Here is a 24,974-nt window from a genome sequence, read left to right on the forward strand (position 1 = left end):
TGAAAATGAAACTCCTTTTGAATTTCCTTCGGGTATGATGGAAAAACTGCTAGCTAACCCTTTTACAGGAGATGGAACAAAGCATCCTGATGAGCACTTAATATATGTGGATGAAGTTTGTGGATTATTTAAGCTTGCAGGTGTACCCGATGATGTTGCTAAGAAGAAGGTCTTCCCTTTATCTTTGAAGGGAGACTCGTTGATATGGTATAGGCTATGTGATGATATGAGATCATGGGACTATAAAAGATTGAAGTTGGAATTTCATCAAAAGTATTACCCTATGCATCTTATTCATCATGATCACAATTATATATATAATTTCTGGCCTTGCGAAGGAGAAAGCATCGCTCAAGCTTGGGGGAGGCTTAAATCAATGTTGTATTCATGCCCCAATCATGAGCTCTCAAGAGAAATAATTATTCAAAAATTTTATGCTCGGCTTTCTGAAAACAATCGCACCATGCTCAATACTTCTTGTGTTGGCTCTTTTATGATGAAGACTATTATTGAATTTAAATGGAATTTATCGGATAGAATTAAACGCAACTCTGAATATTGGGACCTCGACGAAGGTAAGGAGTCAGGTATGACACCTAAGTTTGATTGTGTTAAATCTTTTATGGACACCGATATTTTCCGTAAGTTTAGCAATAAATATGGACTTAACTCTGAGATAGTAGCTTCTTTATGGGAATCTTTTGCTACTTATGTTGATCTCCCTAAGGAGAAGTGGTTTAAATATCATCCTCCCATAGAAGTAAAAGTAGCTGCACCTTTAAAGTTGAAGAAAAGACTGTCACTTATAATGATCCTATTGTTCCTACTTCTTATGTTGAGAAACCACCTTTCCCTGTTAGAATAAAGGATCATGCTAAAGCTTCAACTGTTGCTCGTAAAAGCAATATTAGAACTTATACACCTCCTGAGCAAGTTAAAGTAGAACCTAATATTGCTATTGTTAAAGATCTCTTGTCTGATAATATTGATGGGCATGTTATTCAGTTCAAAGGTGAAACTGCTAAAATTGCTAAACCTTGTGCCAAAGATAAACATAGACCTGTGGTACGCGTGCCTGTTATTTTTGTTAAAATAGGAGATCATTGTTATCATGGCTTATGTGATATGGGTGCAAGTGCTAGTGTTATACCGCATGCTTTATAAGAAGAAATGAAGAATGAAATTGCACCTGCTGAGTTAGAAGGTATTGATGTCACAATTAAACTTGCCAATAGAGATACTATTCCACCAATTGGAATTGTTAGAGATGTTGAAGTCTTGTGTGGGAAAACTAAATATCCTGCTGATTTTCTTGTTCTTACTTCTCCGCAAGATAGCTTTTGTCCCATTATATTTGGTAGACCCTTCTTGAACACTGTTAATACTAGGATAGATTGCAAAAAGAATGTTGTTACTATTGGCTTGGATGATATGGTTCATGAGTTTAATTTCTCTAAATTTAGTAAACAACATCGTGAGGAAGAATTACCTAGTAAGGATGAAATTATTGGTCTTGCTTCTATTGCCGTACCTCCTAGTGATCCTTTAGAACATTATCTGCTAGACCATGAAAATGATATGTTCATGAATGAAAGAAGGGAAATAGATGAAGTATTCTTTAAGCAGGAACCTATTCTGCAACACAATTTGCCTGTTGAAATTTTAGGGGATCCTCCTCCACCCAAGGGTGATCCCGTGTTTGAGCTTAAACTCTTGCCTGATAATCTTAAATATGCTCATCAAGAGTATATCCTGTTATTATTAGTGCTAACCTTTCAGAGCATGAAGAAGAAAGATTATTGAAAACTATGAAGAAGCACCGTGCTGCTATTGGATATACTCTTGATGATCTTAAGGGCATTAGTCCCACTCTATGTCAACATAAAATAAATTTGGAAGCAGATGCCAAACCAGTTCGTGATCCTCAACGACGTCTGAATCCTAAAATGAAAGAAGTGGTAAGAAAAGACATACTAAAGCTTCTGGAGGCAGGTATAATCTATTCCGTTGCTGATAGTGAGTGGGTAAGTCATGTCCATTGTGTCCCTAAGAAGGGAGGTATTACTGTTGTTCCTACTAATAAAGATGAATTGATTCCACAAAGAATTATCACAGGTTATAGGATGGTAATTGATTTCTGCAAATTAAATAAAGCTACTAAGAAAGATCATTACCCCCTACCTTTTATTGATCAAATGCTAGAAAGATTATGCAAACATACACACTATTGCTTTCTAGATGGTTATTCTGGTTTCTCTCAAATACCTGTGTCAGCTAGAGATCAATCAAAGACTACTTTTACATGCCCTTTTGGTACTTTTGCTTACAGACATATGCCTTTTGGTTTATGTAATGCACATGCTACCTTTCAAAGATTCATGATGGCTATATTCTTTGACTTTTGTGAAAAGATTTGTGAGGTTTTCATGGACGATTTTTCTGTCTATGATTCCTCTTTTGATGATTGCTTGAGCAATCTTGACCGAGTTTTGCAGAGATGTGAAGAAACTAATCTTTTCTTGAATTGGGAAAAGTGCCACTTTATGGTTAATGAAGGTATTGTCTTGGGGCATAAAGTTTCTGAAAGAGGTATTGAAGTTGATAAAGCCAAGGTCGATGCTATTGAAAAGATGCCATGTCCCAAGGACATCAAAGGTATAAGAAGTTTCCTTGGTCAGGCCGGATTTTACAGGAGGTTCATTAAGGACTTCTCAAAAATTTCTCGGCCTCTGACTAATTTATTGCAAAAAGATATACCATTTGTCTTTGATGATGATTGTGTGGAAGCATTTGAAACATTTAAGAAAGCATTAGTCTCTGCACCTGTTGTTCAGCCACCTGATTGGAACACTACTAGGAAAAGGGCTATAGATGAAATTGACACTAATGGCGCACCAGAGAAGTGGTGCGCCACTACTATATACTAATGGCGCACCATGTGCCAATGCGCCATTAGTGTGGAAGACACTAATGGCGCACCAGACACAAGGTGCGCCACTAGTAACCGTTTTTTTTCATTTTTCCAAACATACTAATGGCGCATCCGGGCAAAGTGTGCCATTACTAGTTCTAACTAGTAATGGCGCACCAGCCATAGAGTGCGCCACTACTGTATTTTTTTACTCTTTTTTTGCAAAACTACTAATGGCGCACCGTGGCACAGTGCGCCATTACTAGTTTAAACTAGTAATGGCGCACTATGCCACGGTGCGCCATTAGTATATATATATATATTGCAAAACTACTAACGGCGCACGGCCAGCAGGTGCGCCATTAGTATGTTGGGTTACTAATGGCGCATGGCTGGGTGGTGCGCAATTAGTAACCTGGGACCAGCTAGATATTTTGGACAGCCACACCTACATACTCACTTTTCCGACTTCATTCCCTCCACCTCCTTCTCCAAGCTTGCCGGCTGCCTCCTCCTCCTCCTCACCTCATTTGCACCATAGATTCATCAAAATTAAGTGGTGAAATTACCTTTTTTTAATACGTAAGTAAGGGGAAAGCTATCTTCATGTTGTAGATCTACTTTTTTTCTCCCTAGCTTGCTCCAACAACATGCACATGCACTTTTTGTGCCCTAGCTAGATCTATGTATGTTTGTGGTGTTGCATATGTTTGTGGTGTTGCATATATGTTTGTGTTTGTAGGTACCGGTATTTGAAATGCGATAGTTGCCAATATTTTGCCGGAATGTTGATTCATTTCCATTTCGGCGAGAATTTTGGCAGTATGCATTCTTTTTGGTCCTATTTTTAGGGAAAGTCATGCCAAATTTTTTCTTGGTTCTAAAATACCGTTTTGCTCTACCCCGCAGGCGACCATGGTCCGCACGATCACCGAAGGCATCGTGAATAGGTTTTTGAGCTCCGCGAAGGCTGAGATGCTTCAAAAGAACGAGACAGAGACAAGATGTCCGTGTCAAAGATGCAAGCTGAAGAGCCTTATTGCGGACTCGGATTCCGGGCAGGTGCGGGACCACCTGCTCTTGCGTGGTTTCATGGATGGCTATCAGTGGCAAGGTGATGAAGATGACTATGAAGTCGTCCATGGGGGCCGGGCAAGAAATGAGGAAGGGCAGCAGGAAAACCACCGCGGCTCGGGCGGGCGAGAAGACGAAGAATCTCCAGGACATGATCACGACGGTGATGCTATACACAGTCATCATGTAGAAGATGCCGGACATGATGATGAGGAAGATGCCGGAGCAGACGAAGGGCATGATCATGAAGATGAAGATGCCGGCAGAGCAGACGATGATGGACCATCGATGGGCTGGGTGCAGGACCCTCATATTCAAGAGCTGCTTCTCAAGCAGACGGATAACGCAAGAGCTGACGCCCAAGAGAAAGCCAAGCTGGATCAACTGGAGATAGACGCGGTTACTCCATTGTATGAAGGATGCTGGCCCAAGGATACCCGCCTGAAAGTAATGCTCATGGCTCTGGAGATGAAGGTAAAACACAAAATGACCAACGCATGCTTTGACGAGAACATGTCATTCTGGCACGAACGTCTTCCCAAGGGGAACAAGTGCCCTACCAGTTTCGAGGAGGCGAAGAAAATCGTGTGTCCTTTGGATTTACAGCACATGAAATATCATGTGTGCATGAACAATTGCATCATTTATCGGGACGAGCACGCGGAGTCTACCATATGTCCGGTGTGCGGTGTCACTCGATACAAGAAGAGGAAGAAAGCTCCTCGAAAAGTGGTGTGGTACTTTCCGATCACTCCTTGTCTGCAGCGGTATTTCGTGGATCCTAAGGTAGCAAAGCTCATGCGTTGGCACGTGGATAGGGAGAAGAAGCGAGAAGATGACGCAAATGATCCAGAGATAAATAAAAAAGACAAGATGCTGAGTCACCCTAAGGATGGGAGCCAGTGGCAAGCGTTGAACTTCGAACACCCAGAATTTTGGAAGGATCCAAGGAACATCGTGATGGGCGCGAGCACCAATGGAGTCAATCCGTTTGGCAGCCAGAGAAGCACACATAGCACCTGGCCTGTGTTTGTGTGGATGTACAACCTTCCCCTTGGTTGTGCATGAAGAGGAAGTACATTCACATGAGTATGCTAATTGAAGGGCTGAAACAACTAGGGAACGGCATCAATCTGTTTTTGGGGCTGCTGAAAGAGGACCTAGACATGCTGTGGAAAACGCCAGCCAATACGTGGGACGCCGCAGAGAAAGAATATTTCCCTATGAGACCCGCACTGCTCACGACGGTGCACGACTATCTCAGTTACGGATATCTCGCGGGGCAGGTGGTCCACGGATTTTCTGGATGCGTCAGGTGCATGGATGACACAACATATCGCCAGCTAGATAGAGATCCTAGGTCTTCGAAAACCGTGTTCATGGGACATCGAAGGTGGCTTCGTGACGATGACCCGTGGAGGAAATGCAAGGATCTGTTCGATGGTGAAACCGAACCCCGAAGATGCCCATGTATGATGAGCGGCGAGGAAATAGACGAGCTGTTGAAAAATTGGAAAGATTGCCCACTGCCGGGAAAGAAGCGAAAGGCGCTAGAGTCGCTGCTGGCGGTATGGAAAACGAGGTCTATTTTCTAGGACTTGCCGTACTGGAAGATCCACCGTGTGCCTCACAGCCTTCATGCCATGCATATCACGAAGAACGTGTGCGAGAGTCTGCTTGGTACCCTGCTCAACATGCCAGAGAGGACCAAAGATGGGCCGAAAGCAAGGGCAGACTTGAAATCAATGGGCATCAGGCAGGAGCTTCATGCTAATGATGTTGATGATGATGATGATGATGATGATGATGATGATGATGATGATGAGGCGAAGCAGGACACAGAAAGTCGTCGCAAAGGCAAAAAGGCCAAGAAGACCGGAAATGACTACCCTCCTGAGTGCTTCACTCTAAGTCAGGAGGAGATCGAGCAGTTTTTCACCTGCCTCGTAGGATTAAAACTTCCTTATGGTTACGCGGGGAGGATAAGCAGATACCTAGACCCAGCGAAGCAGAAGTTCAGCGGGATGAAGTCTCACGACTGTCACGTGCTGATGACGCAGATACTTCCAGTTGCAATCCGTGGGATCATGGACGCGCACGTCCGTGAAACGCTATTTGTCCTATGCAACTTTTTCGACGTCATCTCTCGGAAGTCGGTTGGCGTGAGGCAACTCAGAAGGCTACAGGAAGAGATCGTGGTGATACTATGTGAGCTTGAGATGTACTTCCCGCCCGCATTCTTCGATGTTATGGTGCATCTGCTGGTCCATATCGTGGAGGATATCATCCAACTCGGGTCGATGTTCCTGCACAGCATGATGCCGTTCGAAAGGATGAATGGTGTCATCAAAGGATACATTCGCAACATGTCACATCCAGAGGGAAGCATAGCCAGGGGCTTTTTGACTGAAGAGTGCATCTCCTACTGCACAAATTATCTAGGCATCGAGAACCCCGTTGGTCTGCCCGTCAACAGGCACCTCGGCAGGCTCACTGGATGGGGTCACCGTGTGGGTCGCCGCGAAATGCATGTCGACTTTGAGGGTCGACTCGCCGACTTTGAAAGAGCAAACCTAGTTGCGCTACAACACATAGATGTGGTCAATCCTTGGGTGGTAGAGCACAAAACCTTTATTAACAAGACGTACAATGACCGAGGCCAACAGAGGATGGACGGAGATATAATCAAAGAGCACAACTCATGTTTCATGTGTTGGTTCAAGAAGAAGCTTCTGTCGTACCCTTTACATGAGGATTCTTCCGCGGAAGAACAACTCATATTCGCCTTGTCACAGGGCGCCGAGCACAACCTGATGACCTATGAGGCGTACGATATCAACGGCTACACATTCTACACTGAGGACAAGGACATGAAGAGCGATGGTTATCAAAACTCCGGGGTAACGATGGAATCCTACACCGGTAATGACAAGGACAGATACTACGAAAGGATCGAGGAGATCTGGGAGCTGAGCTACGCTGGAGAGAAGTTCCCGATGTTCCGTGTCAGATGGGCCAAGAGCGTCCTAAAAGAAGACCGGTATTTCACCACCATGGTTATACCCGAAGCCAAATCCAAGACTGCGGGCGCAAACGTCACCGCGAAAAATGAGCCATGGGTACTAGCTTCCCAAGTGGACCAATGCTTCTTCATTACCGACCCGTCAAAGCCCAGTCGTGTTGTCGTGAGGAGAGGCAAAAGGAAAATCATCGGAATGGATGGAGTAGCCAATGAGCAAGACTTTGACAAGTACGGCGACCCGAAGATCGAACATGACGACGACGATGAAGTAGCAGCATACAACACAAGAAGAAGTAGGACCACCCTACCTAAAGGACGTCCGTTCCACAGAAGAACTCCATTTGCGAAAAAGAAGGGCAAGAAGATTGTGAACAGATAGCTAGCTAAGATCGATTGTATTTAAATCGTAGTCTTCATTTCTCGATTGTATTTCATGGGCACTTTTTGATATCATGAATATTTTTAAATTTCATGGGCACTTTTTGAATTCATGGGGACACTCGATCTCGATCCCCCTCCATCTCGATCTCGATTCCCCCTCCATCTCGATCGGTACAATTGTTGTTAAACAACAATTATTACGGTTTTTATAAAAAAATATTACTGTTTCATATTCATATTCATTTTAAAAAAATAATAATAAAAAAGTGTAGACTACAATTGTTGTTTAACAACAATTGTTACTGTTTTTATAAAAAAAATATTACTGTTTCATATTCATATTCATTTTAAAAAAAAGTGTAGACTACAATTGTTGTTAAACAACAATTATTACTATTTTTATAAAAAATATTACTGTTTCATATTCATAATCATTTTTCAAAAAGTAAAAAAAATTCTTACTTATGGCGCACGGGTGGCTAGTGCGCCATTGCTATCTAAAAAAAGTATACTTATGGCGCACTGTCCCGCTCGTGCGCCATTGCTATGAAAAAAACATTCTAATGGAGCACCGCCTGGGGTGCGCCATTAGTAATCTTCCCCATCCATACACTTCGTCCCTCCCTCGTCCCTCCCTCTCGCCAGACACTTCCCTCTCCCTCCACCGCGCCGCTCCCTCCCTCGTCCCTCCCTCCACCGGGCCACCGCCACTGCCCCGACCCACTGTGCCGCAGCCGCCCACGCGCCCCCGCCGCCTCCCTCTCCCCTTCCTCCCCCTCGAGCGCCGCCTCCCCCCCGAACGCCGCCTCCCTCGCCTCCGTCGAAACCCTAGAAGCCCGCGACCTCCCCGCCGTCTATCCCCGCCTCCCCCAAGCTCGCCGTCTCCGCCCTCCGTCGTCTCCGCTCCGGCCACCACCAAATCTCTCTCGTCGGAGCTGCCGCTCGACAGCGGCTAGCCTCGTCGGACGCGCTCCTCGACGGCGGCATGAGCCTCCCCGTGCGGCCTGGTTAGTCTCTCTCCCTCCCTTCCTCTCTCCCCCGCTCATCCCCATGCCCCCACGGGGCGGCGACCTAGGGTTAGGTGCGGCCGCCGTTCCCGCGTGCTCGCGCGCTCCCGTGCTCCCGTACTAGATATTAGCATCTTCAGACATTCAGTAACTAGTAGATAGATAGTACAGCTTCCGTTGCTGAATTTGGGTTGTTCTGTTCGTCATGCAGTTCATATCTCCCCCGGATCGCTGCCGAAGGTCCTGCACTCACTGGATCTCTCGCGGAACAAGATCACCAACGTTGAGGGGCTTCGGGAACTGACGAAGCTTCGCGTGCTCAACCTCAGCTACAACCGAATTTCGTGCATCGGCCACGGTAAGTCGCAGACTTGGGGTTCTTGCATTGCACTGCACATCTTCTGTAAATTCCTTAGTACTAGATTTCTTTCTGGTCCACATACACCTGCATCCTATCCAAGACAGACATGTAACATTCCATAGGATGTATGGATCATATCTTGAATGATATGGCAGTGGCCACATTTGTTGGTGGCTGGGACCGGCCACATTCTGTAATTATTTTTTTCCTACAAAAGTTCAGTGTCTATGCATCACATGTTATAGTCCAAGGAAAAGTTCACTAAAATTGTTGTAGTTTAAAAAACAGTTAACTGAAGCTGTTGTAGTCTGAAACTGTCAGGAGTTGGTAATTATCGGCAACTGTAGTCTGAAATTGTTGTAGGTTGGTTCAATTGTCCATCATTTTAGCGACGACTGCGCCTTGCCTCCCCCACATTGTTGTTGCTGTGCTTGCACCGGTTGGAGCCCTCTAGGAAATTTTGTGATCTAGTAATCCACTCTTCTTTCTTTACAGACGGCGTGCGCGAGCAGAGCCACCTACTTGTTTGCAACACATGCTTGCATTTTGACAGAATCAGATAGTAAAAAAGAGCACCATTTCTATGTGCATGATGTACTAGTATGAATCTGAATGTGCCCCATATCACTATGCGTGCCTAACATGTGATTTTCCCTTCAAATGCTCTATCATAGTGACATGAATGGTGAGGGTCACGGGACTGACTGTATGGTTCTATTGGTGTGGTAATTGATTTACTTGTTTGGTTTGGTAGCTGGAGCACTGTATCAGTGGTGCTAAACTGCTCTTGTTATCTGACTGGTTGGTGCATTATGAGCCACCGTGTTGTGTATGGCCTGCCTAAGAATTGGTTAAGTAGTATGTTTTTTAGGCTTGGCCATTTCCACTCATTGTAGATAGATAGAGTTACACTTTTGTTACATTGCGTTATCTTTCTGTAGAGTAGTAATGCTCCACTTCCACATATTTTTAGTTAGTTATCTTCCAGTAGTATTTCAAATTGAAGCCCTGAGCAGCAGCACCTCTTGTGTTGTTCACTATCACATAGTTGCAGTTTGGCAAACACATGCTAGTAAATATTCTACTGTTTTGAAGTGCTTGTTGGAATATGTGTGTGAAATTATTTTGTGGCAATTGCTGCTTCTGATCAAAACAGGTACCTTATAACATCATGGAATCACAACCTTATAACAAATAATTTAAGAGGCTATGTTCTGGTTTGCTGTATCTCCACCAGTTTGGGTTGGTGAATGTGGATGATTTTTTTATCCTGTGAACTCATTGTACTGCTACAAGAATTTGGTATCATCATGGTGTAATATTGTCAACTTGTGTTGCTGCTACTGTACCTCGAGAGGCCCTTGAGTTTGCCGGAATGTCGATTAACTTCCGTTCTGGCAAATTCGGGTACTCTATATGTCCTATTTTCAGCAAAGGTCATGCTGAAATTTTCCGTGAATTTTAGCATGACTTTGCTAAAAATAGGAGATATGGGGTACTTGCGACTAATGCATGGGCTGGGGTATCTTAGAACTTAGTTAAGTAGGATCAACTGCGCTGCCATTCTTGCTGCATTAAACCATAGGTGGCAATAGAGCCTAGTGATTAGGCTCAACTTAGAATTCTCCTCAGCATCGATAAACCCTAGATGATAAACCCAACATAGGTGGCAATAGAGCCAAGTGATTAGTGCCAAGTGATTAGGCCCAACGTAGGGTGCCTCGGCATCGATAAACCCTAAATGATGAAAACTTAACTTGGCTTCTATAGGGTGCCTCGGTGTCGATGAGAACCTAAATGATGTACGCTTAGGATTTTAGGGTGCCTCGGCGTCGACAAACCCTAAATGATAAAAGCTTAGCTTTTAGGATGCCTCGGTGTCGAAAAACCCTAAATGATGAGACCATGATCTTGTTCCTTGACAATAACCAACTTTTTGACCAAACTTTTTTCCTCTTTAGAGCGAAACATGGCCCACAATGATGAGGCCGGCAGTTCGGGTGGCAAGCAATTCTGGGAGCTGTCCCAGGAGTTGGAGGAAGAACCTCACCGCTATGAGGACGCCGCGGAAGACACCGATCCTGACTACACAACCCCTAGTGGCGTCAGGGATGACACCACTGATGATGGCGCCGCGGATGCCACCACTGATGATGGCGGCGCACGCACAGATGGCAGCCAACCGAAGAGGCAACGGAAGGACCGGCGCCCGAGCGTGCTCGGCACCGTCAGGGAGGAATTTACTGAAGTGAGCTCCGACGGGCATCCGACGGCGCCCAAACACGTAGTCAAGGGGTACTCGGTTCAGCTCGGGTGCGTTCTCCGGAGCACCATCTCGATCAACACCGAGAACCTAAGGCATAAGGACCGAGGGAATTTGCGCAGCCTCCTCTTCACGAAGCTGCAGTAAGGATACAAGTTCCCCGCTGAGATTGCCCACTGCCGGGAAAGAAGCAAAAGGCGCCAGAGCCGGGAAAGAAGCGAAAGGCGCTAGAGTCGCTGCTGGCGGTATGGAAAACGAGGTCTATTTTCTAGGACTTGCCGTACTGGAAGATCCACCGTGTGCCTCACAGCCTTGATGCCATGCATATCACGAAGAACGTGTGCGAGAGTCTGCTTGGTACCCTGCTCAACATGCCAGAGAGGACCAAAGATGGGCCGAAAGCAAGGGCAGACTTGAAATCAATGGGCATCAGGCAGGAGCTTCATGCTAATGATGTTGATGATGATGATGATGATGATGATGATGATGATGAGGCGAAGCAGGACACAGAAAGTCGTCGCAAAGGCAAAAAGGCCAAGAAGACCGGAAATGACTACCCTCCTGAGTGCTTCACTCTAAGTCAGGAGGAGATCGAGCAGTTTTTCACCTGCCTCGTAGGATTAAAACTTCCTTATGGTTACGCGGGGAGGATAAGCAGATACCTAGACCCAGCGAAGCAGAAGTTCAGCGGGATGAAGTCTCACGACTGTCACGTGCTGATGACGCAGATACTTCCAGTTGCAATCCGTGGGATCATGGACGCGCACGTCCGTGAAACGCTATTTGTCCTATGCAACTTTTTCGACGTCATCTCTCGGAAGTCGGTTGGCGTGAGGCAACTCAGAAGGCTACAGGAAGAGATCGTGGTGATACTATGTGAGCTTGAGATGTACTTCCCGCCCGCATTCTTCGATGTTATGGTGCATCTGCTGGTCCATATCGTGGAGGATATCATCCAACTCGGGTCGATGTTCCTGCACAGCATGATGCCGTTCGAAAGGATGAATGGTGTCATCAAAGGATACATTCGCAACATGTCACATCCAGAGGGAAGCATAGCCAGGGGCTTTCTGACTGAAGAGTGCATCTCCTACTGCACAAATTATCTAGGCATCGAGAACCCCGTTGGTCTGCCCGTCAACAGGCACCTCGGCAGGCTCGCTGGATGGGGTCACCGTGTGGGTCGCCGCGAAATGCATGTCGACTTTGAGGGTCGACTCGCCGACTTTGAAAGAGCAAACCTAGTTGCGCTACAACACATAGATGTGGTCAATCCTTGGGTGGTAGAGCACAAAACCTTTATTAACAAGACGTACAATGACCGAGGCCAACAGAGGATGGACGGAGATATAATCAAAGAGCACAACTCATGTTTCATGTGTTGGTTCAAGAAGAAGCTTCTGTCGTACCCTTTACATGAGGATTCTTCCGCGGAAGAACAACTCATATTCGCCTTGTCACAGGGCGCCGAGCACAACCTGATGACCTATGAGGCGTACGATATCAACGGCTACACATTCTACACCGAGGACAAGGACATGAAGAGCGATGGTTATCAGAACTCCGGGGTAACGATGGAATCCTACACCGGTAATGACAAGGACAGATACTACGAAAGGATCGAGGAGATCTGGGAGCTGAGCTACGCTGGAGAGAAGTTCCCGATGTTCCGTGTCAGATGGGCCAAGAGCGTCCTAAAAGAAGACCGGTATTTCACCACCATGGTTATACCCGAAGCCAAATCCAAGACTGCGGGCACAAACGTCACCGCGAAAACTGAGCCATGGGTACTAGCTTCCCAAGTGGACCAATGCTTCTTCATTACCGACCCGTCAAAGCCCAGTCGTGTTGTCGTGAGGAGAGGCAAAAGGAAAATCATCGGAATGGATGGAGTAGCCAATGAGCAAGACTTCGACAAGTACAGCGACCCGAAGATCGAACATGACGACGACGATGAAGTAGCAGCATACAACACAAGAAGAAGTAGGACCACCCTACCTAAAGGACGTCCGTTCCACAGAAGAACTCCATTTGCGAAAAAGAAGGGCAAGAAGATTGTGAACAGATAGCTAGCTAAGATCGATTGTATTTAAATCGTAGTCTTCATTTCTCGATTGTATTTCATGGGCACTTTTTGATATCATGAATATTTTTAAATTTCATGGGCACTTTTTGAATTCATGGGGACACTCGATCTCGATCCCCCTCCATCTCGATCTCGATTCCTCCTCCATCTCGATCGGTACAATTGTTGTTAAACAACAATTATTACGGTTTTTATAAAAAAATATTACTGTTTCATATTCATATTCATTTAAAAATAATAATAATAAAGTGTAGACTACAATTGTTGTTAAACAACAATTATTACTGTTTTTATAAAAAAAATATTACTGTTTCATATTCATATTCATTTTAAAAAAAAGTGTAGACTACAATTGTTGTTAAACAACAATTATTACTATTTTTATAAAAAATATTACTGTTTCATATTCATATTCATTTTTCAAAAAGTAAAAAAAATTCTTACTTATGGCGCACGGGTGGCTAGTGCGCCATTGCTATCTAAAAAAAGTATACTTATGGCGCACTGTCCCGCTCGTGCGCCATTGCTATGAAAAAAACATTCTAATGGCGCACCGCCTGGGGTGCGCCATTAGTAATATTCCCCATCCATACACTTCGTCCCTCCCTCGTCCCTCCCTCTCGCCAGACACTTCCCTCTCCCTCCACCGCGCCGCTCCCTCCCTCGTCCCTCCCTCCACCGCGCCACCACCGCTGCCCCGACCCACTGTGCCGCAGCCGCCCACGCGCCCCCGCCGCCTCCCTCTCCCCTTCCTCCCCCTCGAGCGTCGCCTCCCCCCCGAACGCCGCCTCCCTCAAAACCCTAGAAGCCCGCGACCTCCCCGCCGTCTATCCCCGCCTCCCCCAAGCTCGCCGTCTCCGCCCTCCGTCGTCTCCGCTCCGGCCACCACCAAATCTCTCTCGTCGGAGCTGCCCCTCGACGGCGGCTAGCCTCGTCGGACGCGCTCCTCGATGGCGGCATGAGCCTCCCCGTGCGGCCTGGTTAGTCTCTCTCCCTCCCTTCCTCTCTCCCCCGCTCATCCCCATGCCCCCACGGGGCGGCGACCTAGGGTTAGGTGCGGCCGCCGTTCCCGCGTGCTCGCGCGCTCCCGTGCTCCCGTACTAGATATTAGCATCTTCAGACATTCAGTAACTAGTAGATACAACTTCCGTTGCTGAATTTGGGTTGTTCTGTTCGTCATGCAGTTCATATCTCCCCCGGATCGCTGCCGAAGGGCCTGCACTCGCTGGATCTCTCGCGGAACAAGATCGCCAATGTTGAGGGGCTTCGGGAACTGACGAAGCTTCGCGTGCTCAACCTCAGCTACAACCGAATTTCGTGCATCGGCCACGGTAAGTCGCAGACTTGGGGTTCTTGCATTGCACTGCACATCTTCTGTAAATTCCATAGTACTAGATTTCTTTCTGGTCCACGTACACCTGCATCCTATCCAAGACAGACATGTAACATTCCATAGGATGTATGGATCATATCTTGAATGATATGGCAGTGGCCACATTTGTTGGTGGCTGGGACCGGCCACATTCTGTAATTATTTTTTTCCTACAAAAGTTCAGTGTCTATGCATCACATGTTATAGTCCGAGGAAAAGTTCACTGAAATTGTTGTAGTTTAAAAAACAGTTAACTGAAACTGTTGTAGTCTGAAACTGTCAGGAGTTGGTAATTATCGGCAACTGTAGTCTGAAATTGTTGTAGGTTGGTTCAATTGTCCATCATTTTAGCGACGACTGCGCCTTGCCTCCCCCACATTGTTGTTGCTGTCCTTGCACCGGTTGGAGCCCTCTAGGAAATTTTGTGATCTAGTAATCCACTCTTCTTTCTTTATAGACGGCATGCGCGAGCAGAGCCACCTACTTGTATGCAACACATGCTTGCATTCTGACAGAATCAGATAGTAAAAAAGAGCACCATTTCTATGTGCATGATGTACTAGTATGAATCTGAATGTGCCCCATATCACTATGCGTGCCTAACATGTGATTTTCCCTTCAAATGATCTATCATAGTGACATGAATGGTGAGGGTCACGGGACTGACTGTATGGTTCTATTGGTGTGGTAATTGATTTACTTGTTTGGTTTGGTAGTTGGAGCACTGTATCAGTGGTGCTAAACTGCTCTTGTTATCTGATTGGTTGGTGCGTTATGAGCCACCGTGTTGTGTATGGCCTGCCTAAGAATTGGTTAAGTAGTATGTTTTTTAGGCTTGGCCATTTCCACTCATTGTAGATAGATAGAGTTACACTTTGTTTACATTGCGTTATCTTTCTGTAGAGTAGTAATGCTCCACTTCCACATATTTTTAGTTAGTTATCTTCCAGTAGTATTTCAAATTGAAGCCCTGAGCAGCAGCACCTCTTGTGTTGTTCACTATCACATAGTTGCAGTTTGGCAAACACATGCTAGTAAATATTCTACTGTTTTGAAGTGCTTGTTGGAATATGTGTGTGAAATTATTTTGTGGCAATTGCTGCTTCTGATCAAAACAGGTACCATATAACATCATGGAATCACAACCTTATAACAAATAATTTAAGAGGCTATGTTCTGGTTTGCTGTATCTCCACCAGTTTGGGTTGGTGAATGTGGATGATTTTTTTATCCTATGAACTCATTGTACTGCTACAAGAATTTGGTATCATCATGGTGTAATTTTGTCAACTTGTGTTGCTGCTACTGTACCTCGAGAGGCCCTTGAGTTTGCCGGAATGTCAATTAACTTCCGTTCTGGCAAATTCGGGTACTCCATATGTCCTATTTTCAGCAAAGGTCGTGCTGAAATTTTCCGTGAATTTTAGCATGACTTTGCTAAAAATAGGAGATATGGGGTACTTGCGACTAATGCATGGGCTGGGGTATCTTAGTACTTAGTTAAGTAGGATCAACTGCGCTGCCATTCTTGCTGCATTAAACCATAGGTGGCAATAGAGCCTAGTGATTAGGCTCAACTTAGAATTCTCCTCAGCATCGATAAACCCTAGATGATAAACCCAACATAGGTGGCAATAGAGCCAAGTGATTAGTGCCAAGTGATTAGGCCCAACCTAGGGTGCCTCGGCATCGATAAACCCTAAATGATGAAAACTTAACTTGGCTTCTATAGGGTGCCTCGGTGTCGATGAGAACCTAAATGATATACACTTAGGCTTTTAGGGTTCCTCGGCGTCGACAAACCCTAAATGATAAAAGCTTAGCTTTTAGGATGCCTCGGTGTCGAAAAACCCTAAATGATGAGGCCATGATCTTGTTCCTTGATAATAACCAACTTTTTGACCAAACTTTTTTCCTCTTTAGAGCGAAACATGGCCCACAATGATGAGGCCGGCAGTTCGGGTGGCAAGCAATTCTGGGAGCTGTCCCAGGAGTTGGAGGAAGAACCTCACCGCTATGAGGACGCCGCGGAAGACACCGATCCTGACTACACAACCCCTAGTGGCGTCGGGGATGACACCACTGATGATGGCGCCACGGATGCCACCACTGATGATGGCGGCGCACGCACAGATGGCAGCCAACCGAAGAGGCAACGGAAGGACCGGCGCCCGAGCGTGCTCGGCACCGTCAGGGAGGAATTTACTGAAGTGAACTCCGACGGGCATCCGACGGCGCCCAAACACGTAGTCAAGGGGTACTCGGTTCAGCTCGGGTGCATTCTCCGGAGCACCATCTCGATCAACACCGAGAACCTAAGGCATAAGGACCGAGGGAATTTGCGCAGCCTCCTCTTCACGAAGCTGCAGGAAGGATACAAGTTCCCCGCTGAGTTTGCAAACAGACGCCTCTCAGGGAATAAAGTGAACGGTGCCGCCCTAACGAGGATGAGCACGGCCCTGTCTACTTGGAAAAGCACGGGGAAGGCAATGATTGAAAAAGGTGATAGTTATGAGAAGATCAAGGCGAAATATCCTTTGATGAGCGAAGATGACTAGAAGGAGTTCAAGATCAAGTGCGAGAGCCCCGCAACCTCCGAATCAAGTTAGTGGGGGAAAGAAATGCGGTAGTTGAACTTAGGGGTCCACCAACTTGGTCCCGGCGGTTACAGAGTGGCGGAGCCTATATGGGACAAGGAGGACGCGGAGCGTGCCGAGCAAGGCCTACCGCCCCGCTTCGAGAAATACCGTGACAAGCAGACCAGGAACTTTCTCAGGGCCCGGTACAAGGAGGACCCGGTAACAAAGGAGCTTACCACGGATCCGAAGACCAAGGCGCTCGAGCTTGTTCTGGTAAGGAATACACCCCCGCGTAATTAGCTCCATATGGTTGCATTCTAATTAATCCCCAATATTTCTAAATGGTTCATGTTCCTTCCGTAGGACAATGAAAGCAGTAGCGGCGGGTCGTCTCAGAGCTCCCCTTTCGACACCCCTTTGAATAGGGCGTTGAACATAATGAAAAACAAGGATAAGCTCAGTAAGCCGATGTCAGCTGGTCGTGTGGCCGGCAAAGGCTTGTCCACAAAATGGTCGTCATACTATACCGCTGGTGGGAGAAAGGAGAAAAAGACCAGCTCGGAAAGCCAGTCGCGCGAGGTTGAAGCACTCAAGGCACAAGTGGCACGGATTCCGGAGCTTGTCCAAGAGCAAGTGGAACAACAACTAGAAACGAAGCTCAACGCCATGGTGCCTACGTTGATTCATGGGCTGATGACGTGGATTGCGGGCGACCAACAGGGGCCTCCCCCAGTTCCCAGCTTCACGGCCAGCAACTCGCACAGCACGCAGGCGGCGCCATTGGTGTCTCCGGCGGAGGCGGTATTCGTGTCTCCGGCGCCGGCACGGGCATTGGAGCTTAATGCACCCGGGTGTACGCCGGCCGGCACCTCGCCAGCAAGCGGCCCCTCCATCAGTTGCACGCCCGCCGTTGGTGGTGCCTCGACATTAGCCGAGCTCGATGGCATCACGGTAACTAAGCCACTCGGCCGATCACTTCATCTCCTTGCCTTTGACTGGGCATCCCTGATGCCCTACATGTTTTTGCAGGGCGTTGCCGACGTTCCTTGCACTCTCCTGCACTTCATGGGCGGCGAGTTGGTCGATGTCGCCAAGGGCAAAATCGTTCAACCGGGCAACCCCGTCTTCCACGGTAATCCGATGCCACCCACCGTGTATATGGTTGAAGTGGTTCGGGTGCTGCCAGGCTGCGACGAGCTGTTACCTCCGATTCGACCCGCTGGGGCCGACGAAGAAGAAGAGATGACGCTCAGCGCCTGCGTAAGCTGGCCCCTGCTTTGGCCGAAGAGCCAGATTCGTTTGGGGGCGGGGGACACCACCCCACAGACAAGACCGCTAGTCGTGCCGGCGCCAAGCCATGGCAAGAACGCCGCAACGCTACCGGACATGCCGGACATCCCTATGGCACAGGATCCGGACATGCATATGGCATAGGATCTGGACGACGACGACAATGACGACGGTACATTTACCAACGTCGATAAGTACTTTGCCGAACATGGGTACGATGACGAGTTCTGCGGGCCTCCTTCTCAAGAACCCAACCAAGACGACCACGATCTAGCTGGTACGGTGGAGAAACCCAGTTGCAACAGGCGTCGTCTGGCGTTCAGTTCTCAGGAGACGCCTCCAGCTACCGCCTTCACTGAGCCTGAGATAGCTGAGGTGCCAAATATTATCAGTCCCAACACGCTCAAGAAGGCGGTCTGTGAGCAGAACGCGGTCCCATTACAGCAGATCAAGAAGAAGGGACGGAAACGAAAGGCTAAAAAGGGCGCCGGTGCGAGCCAGCCGGCACCGAGTACGACCCATGCTCAGGACGGGCCACCTTCACCTAAGGATATCTCGAGGAGGGTGCATGTGGCGGGTAGGGCGATGCTACCGACAAATATGCTCAATGCTGCAACCGATGCTATGTGGAGTCTGCATGACAGTGTTCTTTCTTTGGATAAGTGGCGTCTCAGAGAGAATGATGTGGCATACCCGGTTTTCGTGGCCAAGGTGCCAGAGGGCAGGGGCTTTGTCGATGGCGCCATCGGGGGTACGATCGTCCTGCGGTTTGATGACATCTTTGCTATGTTTAACCTTGATCCACTGCACTACACCTTCGTTCGGCTGTTTTCGCTGAGTATGGAGATGCAGATCATTAGAGACAGGACCCCGGACATCGTGATAGTCGACCCCTTCTACATGCGTGCCAAGCTCTTGGGCAGTGCTGGGGACCGCCAAGTCGCAAGTTCACACCTCGGAGGCGTCATTCTGGCAAACCCAGATAAGGATAACTTCCTCGTGTCTTACTTTCCTGAGTAAGTAATCCCTTAACCGCCCCGAAACAAATGATTTCTTAGATTTCGGTCGTTCTTTCTTTTTTCTAACATTCCATGTTCTGTGCAGTGACACACATTGCACACTCATCCTCTTAAGCCAAAATATTCCATGGCCACGTATTTCGACCCGAACTGTGACTCCAAGATAGACTACACAAATATCAAGAAAGTTCTTGATGATGTTCTCCCCGGCTATGCCAAATCTGGAGGCACCTTCACCAGGCCAGTTCGTAGGTACGGCAGGCACGTGTTCACCCACGATACTAAGTTCTGCTGCGTCAAGCAGCCGCCTGGCGGTCAGAAGGACGCCTACTACGCCCTCCATCACATGCGGGCGATCATACGGGACCATCATCACCTTCTGCTACCAGATAATCTCATAGATTGGGCCGCGAGCTTGTCGGCAATCCAGGACGCGGACATCAGACAAGAATTCTTTCGCATCTAGTAGGAGTTAGCAGAAATCATCCATCAATATGTCCTTCATACCTCGGGGCAGTTCTACCTCAGATATCAACCATCCAACAGTGAGATAGACACAACGCTACAAATGCAGGCTAACAATGCCCGCGATTTCATGACCATCATGACAGACGGCGCCTTCATCCACGCTCCAGTCCCATGAGTCGAGTCGAAAGTAGTGATGCTATGTGTAGTTCTGAAACATTGATTGGCTCATGTTGTAATTAAACTTTAATGAATTGTATGTCTCTTTGGTTTGGACAGTCGTTCAACTTAGATGTAATCGATGCTATTTATTAGTAGGACCATGAATCGTGCTATTAATGTCTTGCTTTTCTCTTCCGATCCTTATGTTGCATACTTATATATTGCTTATGTATTGTCTGTTGTTTGGCTTGTGCATAGAGATGCCGTCGTATGTCGTGTACAAGGGTAAGGTTCTCGGAGTCTACGACGACTGGGAGGAGTGTCGGAGACAGGTTCACCGTTTCAGCAGTAACAGTTACAAAGGGTACACCACTAGGGCGGAGGCAGAATCTAGATACGCCTGCTATCTAGCGTGAGAGAGGAGGGAGCGTTGGAGGAACCGGATGAAGACCAGTTTCATCGCGATGATGCTCATCATGATGACCGCAGCTCTCTTCTATGTGATGGTAGTTTAGATGATTGATATCGACTTTTAATGTAAAGACAAACTCGCTACTCGAGGTCTCGAGACTTGTAATGTTTTATCTTTGTTCGGTCTTTTGAATTCGGAGGCTAATATGATGAATTGTATTCGGAGACTAATCTTCTATTGTATTCGATGAATCTGTTGTTGCTGTGTTCTGCTGTCTATATTCTGTCCAATAATATATTTTGTAACCTGTGGAAAAATCAGAAAAGTAAAAAAACTAATATTCATACTAATGGCGCATCACCTCAAAGTGCGCCATTAGTATGCCAAAGGATACTAATGGCGCATCACCCCACAATGCGCCATTAGTATGCCAAAGCTCGTGGGTAAATATGGCCCCCTGGGAGGCATACTAATGGCGCATGGTGGTCTATACTAATGGCGCACGGCGTGGTGTGCCATTAGTATACCAGATACTAATGGCGCACCAGTGGTGCACCATTAGTAAAAAATACTAGTGGCGTGGTACTAGTGGCGCACCAGTAGTGCGCCATTAGTAGGCAAAACTGGTGCGCCACTAGTAGGCCTTTCCCTAGTAGTGGAATTTACCCTTTGAAATTATGTGTGATGCTAGTGATTATGCTATAGGTGCTGTTCTAGGGCAAAGAGTTGATAAGAAATTAAATGTCATTCATTATGCCAGTAAGACTCTAGAAAATGCTCAAAGAAATTATGCTACTACTGAAAAAGAGCTTTTAGTAGTTGTATTTTCTTGTGATAAGTTCAGACCTTATATTGTTGATTCTAAAGTAACTATTCAAACTGATCATGCTGCTATTAAATACCTTATGGAAAAGAAAGATGCTAAACCTAGACTTATTAGATGAGTTCTCTTGCTACAAGAATTTGATTTGCATATTGTTGATAGAAAGGGAGCTGAGAACCCCATTGCAAACAACTTGTCTAGGTTAGAAAATATTCTTGATGACCCACTACCTATGAATGATAGCTTTCCTGATGAACAATTAAATGTTATAAGTACCTCTCATAGTACTCCTTGGTATGCTGATTATGCTAATTATATTGTTGCTAAGTTTATACCACCTAGCTTCACATACCAGCAAAAGAAAAAGGTTTTCTATGCTTTGAGACATTACTTTTGGGATGACCCACATCTTTATAAAGAAGGAGTAGATGGTTTTATTAGACGTCGTGTACCTGAGCATGAACAGGAACAGATCCTACGCAAGTGTCACTCCGAAGCTTATGAAGGACACCACGGTGGAGATAGAACTGCACATAAGGTATTGCAATCTGGTTTTTATTGGCCTACTCTCTTCAAGGATGCCCGTAAGTTTGTCTTGTCTTGTGATGAATGTCAAAGAATTGGCAATATTAGTAGACGTCAAGAAATGCCTATGAATTATTCACTCGTTATTGAACCATTTGATGTTTGGGGCTTTGATTATATGGGACCTTTTCCTTCCTCTAATGGATATACTAATATTTTAGTTGCTGTTGATTACGTTACTAAGTGGGTAGAAGCTATTCCAACTAGTAGTCCTAATCATAACACTTCTATTAAAATGCTTAAAGAAGTTATTTTTCCGAAGTTTGGATTCCCTAGATATTTAATGACTGATGGTGGTTCACACTTTATTCATGGTGCTTTCCGTAAAATGCTTGCTAAATATGATGTTAATCATAGAATTGCATCCCCTTATCACCCTCAGTCTAGTGGTCAAGTAGATTTGAGCAATAGAGACCTCAAATTAATTTTGCAAAAGATTGTTAATAGGTATAGAAAGAATTGGTCCAAGAAACTTGATGACGCATTATGGGCTTATAGAACTACATACAAAAATCCTATGGGTATGTCTCTGTATAAAATGGTTTATGGAAAAGAATGTCACTTACCTCTTGAACTAGAACATACGGCATATTGGGCTATTAAAGAGCTCAACTATGATTTTAAACTTGCCGGTGAGAAGAGGTTATTTGATATTAGCTCACTTGATGAATGGAGAACCCAAGCTTATGAAAATGCTAAGTTGTTTAAAGAAAAAGTTAAAAGATGGCATGACAAAAGGATACAAAAGCGTGAGTTTAATGTAGGTGATTATGTATTGCTATACAACTCTTGTTTAAGATTTTTTGTAGGGAAACTTCTCTCTAAATGGGAAGGCCCCTATGTTATCGAAGAGGTCTATCGTCCGGTGCCATAAAAATAAACAACTTCGAGAGCACAAATCCGAAGGTGGTAAATGGTCAAAGAATCAAACATTATATCTCAGGTAATCCCAGAAATGTTGAAACCAATATTATTGAAACCGTAACCCCGGAGGAATACATAAGGGACACTTTCTGGAGCGTTTCAGACTCTGACAAGGAATAGGTATGTGGTACAGTAAGTAAACCGACTCCAAAACAATTTTTAAGGCAATATTTCTATGTTTTGGAATATTTAGAAAAATAGAAAAATAAGTAGCAGTCCGGGAAGGACACGAGGGTCCCACGAGGGTGGTGGGTGCGCCCTACCCCTCTGGCGCGCCCCCCTACCTCGTGAGCACCTCGTGTGCCTTCCGGACTCCGTTTTCTTGCACGATACGTATTTTGGTCGGTAAAAATTCATTATATATATTCTCCCAAAGGTTTTGACTCCCGAATCACGCAACTTTCCTGTGTTTTTGTTTTCGAGCTGTTGCTGCTGCAGATTAAATCAACATGTCTTCCTAGGATTCGGAAGGAGAAAGCTATGTGTATGATTACTTAGCAAATCCAAAGGTCTATGGAGATGTGGAACACGATGGATGGACCACGGAGGAAGAAGAGGACTATGAACCCAAGGGGAAGGAGGAGACGAGCTCAGATGAAGATGAAGCACCATTACCTCAACCTGGGGACATGCACATGGAGTTCAAAAAGTCAAGTCTCCCTGATAGGGTAAAGAAACCCAAGTTCGAGTTTATCCCTTATCGCCTCTTGCAGGAAAATAAGCAGGACCTATGCAAAAAGATATTAACCCTGGAGTGGGAGATTGATGATCTCAGGGATCAAAATGCCATCCTCAAGCGCAAATTAAGGGAGAAGCCTAAGCCATCAACTAAGCCAACATCACCACCACCTTCTTCACCGACAAAGGAGACATAATCACATGGGTATGGGCACTCCCCTTGGCAACTGCCAAGCTTGGGGGAGGTTCCCCGGTATCGTATCACAATCATAACTCCTATCTTTATCGTTTTTTCTTAGTTCGGTCCTATTAGTAGTATCTTGATCTGGTAGAATAAAGTTTATGGCATGATCTAGTTTTGAGTTTTGCTTTATGATCTTTCTTTGTAATCGAGTCCGTGAGCTATATATAATAAAGATTAGTGTTGAGTCAAGGGCTTGATTATTTTGCCATGATCTTGGGTGAATAGAAGAAAAGAGAAAAAGAATAGAAAGAAACAAAGAGTTCATATTGATCTTATTGAGAGTAATGACTTCACATAGAAAGAGTATGACGATTAAAAGTTGTTGGGAGTTGGCAGACATAGCTTTGGTCATTGTTGCAATTAATAGGAAGTAATAAGGAAAGAGAGGTTTTCACATATAGATATATTATCATTGACATGTTTTATGATTGGGAGCACTCATTAAAATATGACATGCTAAAGAGTTGATGTTGGACAAGGAAGACAACGTAATGAGTTATGTCTTTCTTATATCTGAGATAAAGTATGTTGTCATGGATCCTCTAACTTGTTGAGCTTTCCTTTCCCCCTCATGCTAGCCAAATTCTCAGCACCAAGTAGAAATACTACTTGTGCTTCCAAATACCCTTAAACCAGTTTTGCCATGAGAGTCCACCATATCTACCTATGGATTGAGTAAGTTCCTTCAAGTAAGTTGTCATCGGTGCAAAGCAATAAAAATTGCTCTAAATATGTATGATTGATTGGTGTGGGAGAAATAAGCTTTATACGATCTTGTGATGTGGAAGTAATAAAATCGACGGACTGGATAATAAAGGTTCATATCACAAGGGGCAATATAAAGTGACGTTCTTTCGCATTGAGATTTTGTGCATCCAACCATAAAAGCGCATGGCAACCTCTGCTTCCCTCTGCGAAGGGCCTATCCTTTATTATTATCTTCTACCTTATGCAAGAGTCATGGTGATCTTCTCCTTTTTATTTTTCATTTTATCCTTTGGCAAGCTCAGCATGTTGGAAAGAACATGATATATATATATCTAATTGGATGTAGGCGAGCATGAACCATTATTGTTGACATTACCCTTGAGGTAAAAGGTTGTGGGGCAAAACTATAAGCCCCTATCTTTCTCTGTGTCCGACTAAAACTCCATAACCACAAGTATTGCGTGAGTGTTAGCAATTATGGAGGACTAAATGATAGTTGAGTATGTGGACTTGCTTTTTAGCTCTAACATAGACTCTTTCCGATGTTATGATAAATTGCAATTGCTTCAATGACTGAGATTATAGTTTGTCGGAGCCCAATAAGGTTT

The sequence above is a fragment of the Triticum urartu genome, chromosome 7A, assembly GCF_056163025.1.
Source record: "Triticum urartu cultivar PI428250 chromosome 7A, HENAU_Tu73, whole genome shotgun sequence".
Taxonomy (NCBI): Eukaryota; Viridiplantae; Streptophyta; class Magnoliopsida; order Poales; family Poaceae; genus Triticum; species Triticum urartu.